The 10,593-nt window shown below is 52.4% G+C and overlaps 5 non-coding genes and 1 pseudogene across 5 annotated transcripts; all 6 read left to right on the forward strand.

The window, feature by feature from the left end:
- The first annotated feature begins 2,200 nt into the window (after nt 1–2,200).
- On the forward strand, nt 2,201–2,387 carry LOC139401398 (U2 spliceosomal RNA). The gene has a single exon (XR_011632953.1). It is a non-coding gene; the product is annotated as a U2 spliceosomal RNA (small nuclear RNA).
- A 499-nt stretch (nt 2,388–2,886) lies between these two features.
- Nucleotides 2,887–3,003, forward strand: LOC139401399 (U5 spliceosomal RNA). The gene has a single exon (XR_011632954.1). It is a non-coding gene; the product is annotated as a U5 spliceosomal RNA (small nuclear RNA).
- A 244-nt stretch (nt 3,004–3,247) lies between these two features.
- On the forward strand, nt 3,248–3,438 carry LOC139401395 (U2 spliceosomal RNA). The gene has a single exon (XR_011632951.1). It is a non-coding gene; the product is annotated as a U2 spliceosomal RNA (small nuclear RNA).
- Nucleotides 3,439–3,937: 499 nt separating this feature from the next.
- Nucleotides 3,938–4,054, forward strand: LOC139401400 (U5 spliceosomal RNA). The gene has a single exon (XR_011632955.1). It is a non-coding gene; the product is annotated as a U5 spliceosomal RNA (small nuclear RNA).
- Nucleotides 4,055–9,653: 5,599 nt separating this feature from the next.
- Nucleotides 9,654–9,828, forward strand: LOC139401397 (U2 spliceosomal RNA; annotated as a pseudogene).
- Nucleotides 9,829–10,326: 498 nt separating this feature from the next.
- Nucleotides 10,327–10,443, forward strand: LOC139401396 (U5 spliceosomal RNA). The gene has a single exon (XR_011632952.1). It is a non-coding gene; the product is annotated as a U5 spliceosomal RNA (small nuclear RNA).
- The last annotated feature ends 150 nt before the right edge of the window (nt 10,444–10,593 follow it).

Raw genomic sequence — 10,593 nt, forward strand, 5'->3', positions numbered from 1 at the left:
CTGAGGTCTGTCGAGACCCCCGGGGGTCCGGCGGTTTCAGGGTTCCATTTGTGGGTTATCGCTTCTCGGCCTTTTGGCTCAGATCAAGCTTGACACCGAGGTGTCCCAGAGCCCGCTGAGCCAAAAGGTCGAAGGAAGTCCGGAGGGAGGAAGGTTTATTGTTTTGTGGCGTAGAAATTGTTTTTTGGCGTTCCCGGTCTGCAAGAGGCTTCTTCCTTTTTTGAAGAGAGCTTGAAAACTGAGAAAATGGCGAGAGATGTACCAAGAAGAATGTTTCCAGGGATTGGGATTGCGAACACTGTAAGGTTTGCATGGAGCAAAATGGACTCAGAGCCGTTCGTGAGAGAGAAGTTTGGCAGAGCTGTCTTGATGGGGGAGCTAAAGTTGGCAGTCAAAGATGTTATGTGCTTTCAGGATAACCCGTCGGAGAAAGCCTTTGATGTTACATTTTTTACAGAGGAGGTGCATGAGGACATCATGAAGAAGGTGAGGGCTGCGGGAGGTGAGAGCCCTATATGCAATTATGAGGTCACAAGCCTGGCCAAGAATAATTTTAGACTGGTGACTGTAAACATTTATAATCCCCACGTCAAGGACGAGGAGGTGAGGGCATTCCTGGGGAGGTTTATGGAAAACGTTTCTTCGGCAAGGCTCCTCAGGGACTCCCTGGGGTTTTGGACTGGGAGGAGGTGTTTTCAGGCACTCCTCAGGGAGGACCCAAAGGGGTTGGGAGGTTACCTCCATCCTCCAGCAATGTTCTCCCTGGGGGCTGACAGGGGGACATTGTTTTATGCCCGTCAGCCTCCGTTCTGCAGGCGGTGTATGGCCTATGGCCATACCCTGGCCTCGTGTGAAGCCAGGAGGTGCAGGTTCTGTGGTTCAGAGGAGCACGAGGCCAGGGACTGTGCCGAGCCGAAGAAATGCCACGGGTGTGGCTCGGTAGCGCACCTGTGGCGGGACTGCCCGGCTCGGCGGAGGTCATACGCGTCTGCAGCTGGGGGGGGAGCGAGAGCGGGGGATGGAGGAAGACAAGAGCCGGAAGACACAGGCGGAAGGACTGCACAGAAGGAGTCGGAGAAAGGAGAAGAAAAGGAGAGTGCGGGGACAGAAGGAGAGGTGGACGGGATAGTAGGAGAGGAGGCCGGGACAGAAGGAGAGGTGGCCGGGATGGAAGGAGAGATGGATGGGACAGAAGGAGAGGTGGTCGGTACAGAAGGAGAGGAGAACGGGATGGAAGGAGAGGTGGTCGGAATAGAGGAAGGGAAGGAGGTGGAAGGAGAAAAGAAGAAGAAAAAGAAGAAGAAGACTGCGACGAGGATGGAGGAGAGTGAGGAGATGGTGAGAGGCGAGAGACCAGAGGAGACAACAGTGGAGAGAAAGGAGGTGGAGGAGGGTTTGGAGAAAGAACCGGAAGGAGAGACGGAAAGGCGAAGGGGGGTGAAGAATTGGGAGGGGAGTGGAGTGTCGAAGGAAAGGCTGGAGGAGTTGAGAGGGATGGTGAGGAATTTGGTAGAAAAGGAAATGGGGAAGGCAAAGGAGAAGGAAGGAACGGTGTGTGACGTTGGATATCGAAGTCCTTTTATGAATGATCCTCCGTGCAAGAGGCCAAAGAAGGTGGTGGACAGCAGGTGGAGGAGGGGTGGTAAAAAGGGGGGGGGGGCAGTGCGGGGGGATGGGGAGGCAGCGGGGCCCTCGTGGGCTCCATCTTCCTCATCTTTTAGACCCCTCGCTGAGCTTGACCTCCCAGGGATGGCCCAAAGCTGGATGATGGAGGGAGAGTCGGACTTTCTCTTTGGGGATGAAGCGTCCCCGGTCCGGAGTCCGGAGCAGGGGGGGGTGATGGACTTGAGGGTGGGGCAGGTGCCGGGGGTTGTTGCTGTATTCAGCGGAGGGGGGACGGTGGGAGATGGGAGCAATGTAGGGCCACAGTTAGACGAGTTAGACGGGATAGAGAAGGGGAGCAATGGGTGAGTTTTTGTTGTAAAATAGGTGGGGTAAAAGTTAGCAGTTTTGGACTGATTTTTTGTGTTTGGTTGATAGAAGATATTTAAGTTAATGGGATAATGAAGATTATTGTTTGGTAATTTGGATTTGGTAAATAGTTTATTAGTTATGGAATGATTATTTGTAGTGTGGTGTATTTGGATATTTAAGTTGATGGAATTGTGAAAGTGTATTGTTTGGTGTTTGAAGATAATAAATATATTTTGTAAAAAAAAAAAAAAAAAAAAAAATCTGTTCTTATCAGTTTAATATCTGATACGTCCCCCATCGGGGGACTACATATTAAATGGATTTTTCGAACAGGGAGTCGGAAATGGGGCTTGCTCCGTCCGCTCCACGCATCGACCCGGTATTGCAGTACCTCCGGGAACGGTGCAACACTTTTCTCCCGTTGTCAAGGAAAAATACAAATTCACAAAGCTATGTAAACAGCTAGCTAGGGCTGGCTAGCTAGCTAGCTAGCTAGCAGAAGAAGAGAAGGAAAGAAACATTCAAACTGAAAGAAAGGCGAAGCGCCCTTCAATGGGGTCCCCCGTTTCCCGCCATTTTACTTTAAAAAAAAAAAAAAAAAAAAAAAAAACATTGGGGGCCAGGATTGTGTGTGTGTGTGTGTGTGTGTGTGTGTGTCTCTCTCTCTCTCTCTCTCTCTCTCTCTCTCTCTCTCTCTCTCTCTCTCTTTCTCTGTCTGTCTGTCTGTCTGTCTGTCTGTCTGTCTGTCTGTCGCTGTGCCTCTGTGCCTCTGTGTCTCTGTGTCTGTGACTGTGACTTTCTTTTTATCCACAGCCCTCGAAAACTTGGAAGAGTGGGTTCCGGGAGCACCCGCGGGAACCCTGCCTAGAGTGCACAGAGTGTGTCTCGGGCCCCGACCTCTTGACTTCCATATGACTCTGGTTTCTCTTCATTACGCACAAGCCTTTCGCCTTTTACTAAAGACTTCCGTGGAGAGGAACACTTACGAGTTCAACGTATTTTTGGAGCGGCTTTGCTTCTTGCAGAGCCCGGTATCTTGTTTCAAGAGAAATTGACAGAGATGGGCCAGGATAGGGACTTAAAGACGCATTAGCGACTTTTTCCAAAAAACACCTGCCTGTTGCCAAGGAAACGGTGGGTGGGTGGGTGGGTGGGTGGGTGGTTGGTTGAGTGGGGGTTGGAGGGGGAGAGGAGCTGGCTTTTGCCAACCCACCCGCTGAGGTCTGTCGAGACCCCCGGGGGTCCGGCGGTTTCAGGGTTCCATTTGTGGGTTATCGCTTCTCGGCCTTTTGGCTAAGATCAAGTGTAGTATCTGTTCTTATCAGTTTAATATCTGATACGTCCCCCATCGGGGGACTACATATTAAATGGATTTTTCGAACAGGGAGTCGGAAATGGGGCTTGCTCCGTCCGCTCCACGCATCGACCCGGTATTGCAGTACCTCCGGGAACGGTGCAACACTTTTCTCCCGTTGTCAAGGAAAAATACAAATTCACAAAGCTATGTAAACAGCTAGCTAGGGCTGGCTAGCTAGCTAGCTAGCTAGCAGAAGAAGAGAAGGAAAGAAACATTCAAACTGAAAGAAAGGCGAAGCGCCCTTCAATGGGGTCCCCCGTTTCCCGCCATTTTACTTTAAAAAAAAAAAAAAAAAAAAAAAACATTGGGGGCCAGGATTGTGTGTGTGTGTGTGTGTGTGTGTGTGTGTCTCTCTCTCTCTCTCTCTCTCTCTCTCTCTCTCTCTCTCTCTCTCTCTTTCTCTGTCTGTCTGTCTGTCTGTCTGTCTGTCTGTCTGTCTGTCTGTCGCTGTGCCTCTGTGCCTCTGTGTCTCTGTGTCTGTGACTGTGACTTTCTTTTTATCCACAGCCCTCGAAAACTTGGAAGAGTGGGTTCCGGGAGCACCCGCGGGAACCCTGCCTAGAGTGCACAGAGTGTGTCTCGGGCCCCGACCTCTTGACTTCCATATGACTCTGGTTTCTCTTCATTACGCACAAGCCTTTCGCCTTTTACTAAAGACTTCCGTGGAGAGGAACACTTACGAGTTCAACGTATTTTTGGAGCGGCTTTGCTTCTTGCAGAGCCCGGTATCTTGTTTCAAGAGAAATTGACAGAGATGGGCCAGGATAGGGACTTAAAGACGCATTAGCGACTTTTTCCAAAAAACACCTGCCTGTTGCCAAGGAAACGGTGGGTGGGTGGGTGGGTGGGTGGGTGGTTGGTTGAGTGGGGGTTGGAGGGGGAGAGGAGCTGGCTTTTGCCAACCCACCCGCTGAGGTCTGTCGAGACCCCCGGGGGTCCGGCGGTTTCAGGGTTCCATTTGTGGGTTATCGCTTCTCGGCCTTTTGGCTAAGTTCAAGTTGGGTACCGAGGTGCCGTAACCCCTTAGCCAAAAGCCGAAGGCCGGAGGGCGGAAAAAGAGACAAAGTTGTGCGGAAAAATATCCAATTTTTTTCTCTTTCTTACAGAAAATGGCAAAGTTTTCCTCACCAAGGATGCCCGGGATTGGGATCGCAAATACGGTGAGATTTGCCTGGAGGAACAAGGAGGTGGAGCCCTTCGGGAGGGAAACCTTCGGAAGGTCAGTTCTGATGGGAACTTTGAAGTTGGAGGTAGGAGAGGTGATGTGCCTCCAGGTGAACCAGGCGGAGGCATCCTTTGATGTAACGCTTCACAAGGAGAAGAAGTTTGAGGAGATACTGAAGAAGGCGAGAGAGGTGGGGAAGGAGAAGCCCATGAGCCATTACGAGGTGACCAGCCTGGGAAAGAGCAATTTCAGGCTGGTCACAGTTAACATGTACAACCCCCATGTGACTGATGAGGAAGTAAGGTCGTTCTTGGGACGCTATATGGACAATGTATCGTCGGCTAGACTCATCAGGGACTCCCTGGGCTTCTGGACTGGGAAGAGAGTCTTCCAGAGTTTGCTCAGGGAGGACCCAAAGGGGCAGGACGGATTCCTCCATCCCCCGGCGATGTTCTCCCTGGGGGCTGACAGGGGAACTTTATATTATGCCCGTCAGCCGCCATTTTGCAGGCGGTGTATGGCCTACGGCCATATCCTCGCCTCGTGCGACACAAGGAAGTGTAGGTATTGTGGATCTGGGGAGCACGAGGCGAGGGACTGCAAAGTGCCTAAGGCGTGCCACGGGTGTGGCTCATCTGCACACCTGTGGCGGGAGTGCCCGGCCAGGCAGAGGTCATACGCGTCTGCAGCTGGAGGGAGGGCAGGAGAGGGGGATGGGGGAAGAAGAGGAGGGGAAGGACGGCCTTTTCAGGCGCAGACGGCTGGACCAGAGGGCAAGAAGAAAGAAGAGGAGAAAGGAGTGACAGCGGGAGGAGAAAGAAAGAAGGAAGAGCGTGAAAGATCAACGGGGGAGGGAGGGGTGGGGGAGGGGGTTCCTGCGGTAGGACTTGTGGGGGTGCCTGTGGTAGGACCTGTGGGGGGGGAGGGGGTGCCTGTGGCAGGAACTGTGGGGGGGGAGGGGGTGCCTGTGGCAGGACCTAGGGGGGGAGGGGAGGAGGGGGGGGATGGGGAGGAGGGAGGGGGGAGGGAGTGGGGGGTTTGCATGACGAATTTCCTAGGGGACGAGATGAGGGAATTGGTGGAGGAGCTAGCGGGGAAAGGGGGTTATGTCTCCCCGCTACCTCCTACACCTCTTACAAAAAAAAAAAAGAAGAAAGGGAAGAGGGGGGGGGGATGTGGAAGGGGAGGGGGGGGGTAAGCGAGTGATGGGGGAGAGGAGGGGTTCTTTGTCCTCACTGTTTACCGAAGCCCCTCAGCACTTGGGGGAGGGTGAATCCCTGGAAATGGATCAGGTCTGTTCGGCGGGGGGTTCCCAAATCCTCTTTGAGGGGATGGGGTCCCCTAGCCTCAGCTTGGACGCTTTCAGGGAGGGAGCTGGTGGGGAGCCCGGAGTGCAGGGTACTCCAAACCCTAACACCCTACCTGGATCCTGGTTTGAAGGGATGGAGGGGGACGGAGGGACGTCAGAGGAGGAGGGGACGTCCCTGCCGGAGGTGATGGAGAAGGGGAGCATCGGGTGAGCCTCCTCTTTTGTTTGGGGGTTTGGGTGTAAGGGGTTTTGTATTGGTTTAATTCAAAATGAATAATTCTGTTTCTTTTCTTAGTTTAAATGTTAGGGGATTGAGGGACTATGTTAAAAGGAGGGCGGTGTTTAGTTTTTTAGAGGGGGTAGGTTTTGATGTTTGTTTCTTACAGGAGGTTCACCTGAGGGATGGAGGGGATGTTGAAAGGTTTAGGAGGGAGTGGGTAAAGGGAGATTCGTTGTGGGGCATAGGAGGGGTGCACTCAACGGGGGTAGGGATATTGTTTGGGAATAGGGAGATAATTGTAGAGAGCACTTTTGTTGTAATACAGGGTAGAGTTTTGGGGGTTGATGTCAAGTATAGGGAGATTAGATATAGGTTATTTGGGGTGTATGGGCCACAGGCGGCGGCAGACAGGAGGGTGATGGTGGACTGTCTGGCGCCCCTGTGTGTTACAAATAGGCACTTGGTGATAGGTGGTGATTTTAACATAGATTTAGGGATAGCGGGGGACAGTAGTGCAGGTGCCATCACCGGGCTAATGGCCTGCCATGGTCTGGTTGATGGTGGCCTGCACACTACTCCGGCAATGGTCGGTCCTACATGGCGCAACTCCAGGGGGGTTGCGCGGAGGCTCGACTATATCTTTGTATCTAGGTCTTTGGGTCGGTTGTCTGGGCGGCTGTTGCCTGTCTTCTTTTCGGACCATGACGGGGTGCTCCTACAGGTGGGGTCGCCAGTCTGCCTCTTCGGTAGGGGGTACTGGAAACTAGATCGGGATTTACTGGATGAGCAGGTCTTTGTCAATGCCGTCACAGGGGTGTTTCGGGGGCTTGAAGGTCTCCGGCCCATGTGTGAGGGGGTGTTAGAGTGGTGGGATTTAGTAAAGGTAAGGATTAGGGCCTTTATTATAGGATATGGTAAGAGGAAAAAAAGGGAGGAAAGGAGGGAGGTGGATCATATCCAAAGGTTGCTCGAACTCGAGTACGAGGCAGGCAACCTCGGCGGGTCGATTGACTGGGAGAGATCCACAGCCCTGAAGGCGCAGCTCAGGGAGCTGCAGGAGCAGAAGGCTCGAGTTTTCCTGGAGCGTGCACATAGTGGCTTTTTAGAACAGAATGAGACTTGTTCCGCTATGTTCTTTAAGTCGGTCAGGGCCAGGCAGAGTAGGAAGGTAATGCATGGAGTTAGAGAAGAAGATGGTAGTGTAGTAAGTAAACCAGAGGAGATGGTCAGGGTGACAACTGATCATTTCCGAGGTTTATTTAAGGAAAGGGAAATAGATGTAGAGCAGGGAAATGTGTTTTTAGAACACTTGTCCCGGCGGTTGCCGGAGGACATTAGAGATGTGATGGAGGCCCAGATCTCCCTAGAGGAGGTTGAGAGCGCCCTCAGGAGGATGGGTAAAGGGAAGGTGCCTGGGATGGATGGTCTACCGGCCGAGTTTTACCTCAAGTTTTGGGGTATACTTGGACCGGTGGTACTCGAAGTCTTGAAGGCCATCCTTGAGACAGGGGTCCCAGGGGGATCAATGGCTGTTGGTGTGCTGTCACTTCTGTACAAGAAGGGGGACGCAACAGACCTTGGCAACTGGCGGCCATTGACCATGCTGTGTGTAGACTACAAGTTGCTTGCAAAGGTCTTAGCGGATCGGTTGCGCACAGCCCTTCCCTACGTCGTCCACGAGGATCAGACGTGCGGGGTAGAGGGACGCTCTATTAGATGGAACCTTCAGTTGATCAGGGACTCCATCGCCTGGGTTGAAGATAGAGGTCTGCCTTTAATGGTAGCAGCGCTTGATCAGGCGAAAGCCTTTGATCGCGTGAATAGATCCTTTCTATTCAGGGTATTAGGTAGATTAGGATTTGGGGAGAAGTATATAGGATGGATCCGTACATTATATGTCGGAGCGGGGTGTCGAGTTAGCGTAAATAGTCACTTGGGTGACGTTTTTGACCTCTCGTCTGGGGTCAGGCAGGGATGCCCGCTCTCGGCACTCCTCTTCGTTCTGTACATGGAGCCTCTGGGGGCTGCCATTAGGGCAGACACAGGGGTGGAGGGCTTGTTGATCCCTGGAAGCGGTGGGCTGCGTGTTAAGATGACGCAGTACGCCGACGACACTTCCTTGCTCCTATGCAAGGACTCGTGCCTGACAAGGTCCCTTGCCATCATTGGGGATTTCACCCGAGCGTCGGGGGCGGTTCTGAACCATGCGAAGTCTTCCGTTAAGTTTTTCGGAAGATGGAGCGGTAGAACGGATGTGCCCGGGGGGTTATCTCTCTGTGAGGGGGCCCTGAGGATTCTCGGGGTCCATTTTGAGACCTCTGGCTCAGCGACGCTGAACTGGAACATGAAGATCGCAGTGGTACAGAGGAAGCTAGCAATGTGGAAGGCTAGGTCGTTGTCCTTTATAGGCAAGGTCCTGGTCCTAAAAGTGGATGTATTGCCATCTCTTTTGTATTTGGCATACATCTACCCATTGCCGGCTTGTCTGAGAAGACCTCTAGTGAGGCTGGTGTTTCAGTTCATGTGGGGTGGCAGGTACGAGTGGGTCGCCAGGGCGCGCATGCTCTGTCCCATCGGGGAGGGAGGTAGGGGGGTACCAAACATCCCCCTCAAGCTGGACACAATTTTTGTGTCCTTCGTGTTGACAGAACTGGCTCATCCGGTGATACACCCGTCCGGTTATCTCCTGCGGGTGTTCTTCTCGTACCAAGCGAGAAGCGTAATGGTGTGGTCTAACACGGGTCCTCGGGCGGAACAGCTGCCGTGGCACTTTGGCCATGCGGCCAAGTGGCTGCGTGCGCACCCCGAGGTTGAAGTTGCCCGAGTAGGTTTAGACCACAGGCACCTGTACGAGGAGGTCAGGCAGGCAGGGAGTCCTCCGCCTGTGGCGGGTATCTCGTCGGTGGTCTGGGAGGGAGTGCAGGCGCGGGGCCTGGACAACAGGCTCAAGGACCTGAATTGGTTGAGCCTCCACAAGTGCTTGCCGGTACGTTCCATCATGTACCGGCATAGCTTGGCGCGATCCCCCACCTGCCCAAGATCTGCTTGTGGCAGGGAGGAGACTGTGCGCCATGCCTTTTGGGACTGTGCCTTTGCCGGAGTGGTATGGGCTAGGGCACGGGTGTTGATAGGTTTGGTCAGGAGTGATTTTGTGGTGACGTGGGCTAGATTAGAAAGAGGTGTAGGGAGAGCGAGGGGAACAGATAGGGATAGGTTTCTGCTCTGGCTTCTCATGAGCCTCTTTAAACGGGGGCTGTGGGAAGCCAGGCAGAATTTGGTAAAGACAGGGAGAGATTGGGGGGTGGAAGGAATAGTGAGGAGGGTGGAAGGAGATTTAAGAGGGAGGATGAAGAGGGAGGAAAATAAGTGGGGGCAGCATGCGGCACGGGAGAGGTGGAAAGGGGGGTTAGGGCTGTTAGTGTTAGATTGAGTGATGTAAGGGGATAGATTAGGAACGGGGAGATAGGGAAAGGGTTAGGTATTGGTTAGGTATGACGGGGAGGGACGATGCTCCCCTGAGGATTTTTGTTTTTCGGGTTTTTTGTATCATTAAAATGAAAATACCATTATTTACGTTTGTATAGAAAGTATGATTTTGTATAGAATGGATGGTATTTGAAAGTAATAAATTAATTTTCTAAAAAAAAAAATCTGTTCTTATCAGTTTAATATCTGATACGTCCCCCATCGGGGGACTACATATTAAATGGATTTTTCGAACAGGGAGTCGGAAATGGGGCTTGCTCCGTCCGCTCCACGCATCGACCCGGTATTGCAGTACCTCCGGGAACGGTGCAACACTTTTCTCCCGTTGTCAAGGAAAAATACAAATTCACAAAGCTATGTAAACAGCTAGCTAGGGCTGGCTAGCTAGCTAGCTAGCTAGCAGAAGAAGAGAAGGAAAGAAACATTCAAACTGAAAGAAAGGCGAAGCGCCCTTCAATGGGGTCCCCCGTTTCCCGCCATTTTACTTTAAAAAAAAAAAAAAAAAAAAAAACATTGGGGGCCAGGATTGTGTGTGTGTGTGTGTGTGTGTGTGTGTGTCTCTCTCTCTCTCTCTCTCTCTCTCTCTCTCTCTCTCTCTCTCTCTCTCTCTCTCTCTGTCTGTCTGTCTGTCTGTCTGTCTGTCTGTCTGTCTGTCGCTGTGCCTCTGTGCCTCTGTGTCTCTGTGTCTGTGACTGTGACTTTCTTTTTATCCACAGCCCTCGAAAACTTGGAAGAGTGGGTTCCGGGAGCACCCGCGGGAACCCTGCCTAGAGTGCACAGAGTGTGTCTCGGGCCCCGACCTCTTGACTTCCATATGACTCTGGTTTCTCTTCATTACGCACAAGCCTTTCGCCTTTTACTAAAGACTTCCGTGGAGAGGAACACTTACGAGTTCAACGTATTTTTGGAGCGGCTTTGCTTCTTGCAGAGCCCGGTATCTTGTTTCAAGAGAAATTGACAGAGATGGGCCAGGATAGGGACTTAAAGACGCATTAGCGACTTTTTCCAAAAAACACCTGCCTGTTGCCAAGGAAACGGTGGGTGGGTGGGTGGGTGGGTGGGTGGTTGGTTGAGTGGGGGTT

The sequence above is a fragment of the Oncorhynchus clarkii genome, unplaced genomic scaffold (assembly GCF_045791955.1).
Source record: "Oncorhynchus clarkii lewisi isolate Uvic-CL-2024 unplaced genomic scaffold, UVic_Ocla_1.0 unplaced_contig_11896_pilon_pilon, whole genome shotgun sequence".
In the NCBI taxonomy this organism is placed as follows: domain Eukaryota; kingdom Metazoa; phylum Chordata; class Actinopteri; order Salmoniformes; family Salmonidae; genus Oncorhynchus; species Oncorhynchus clarkii.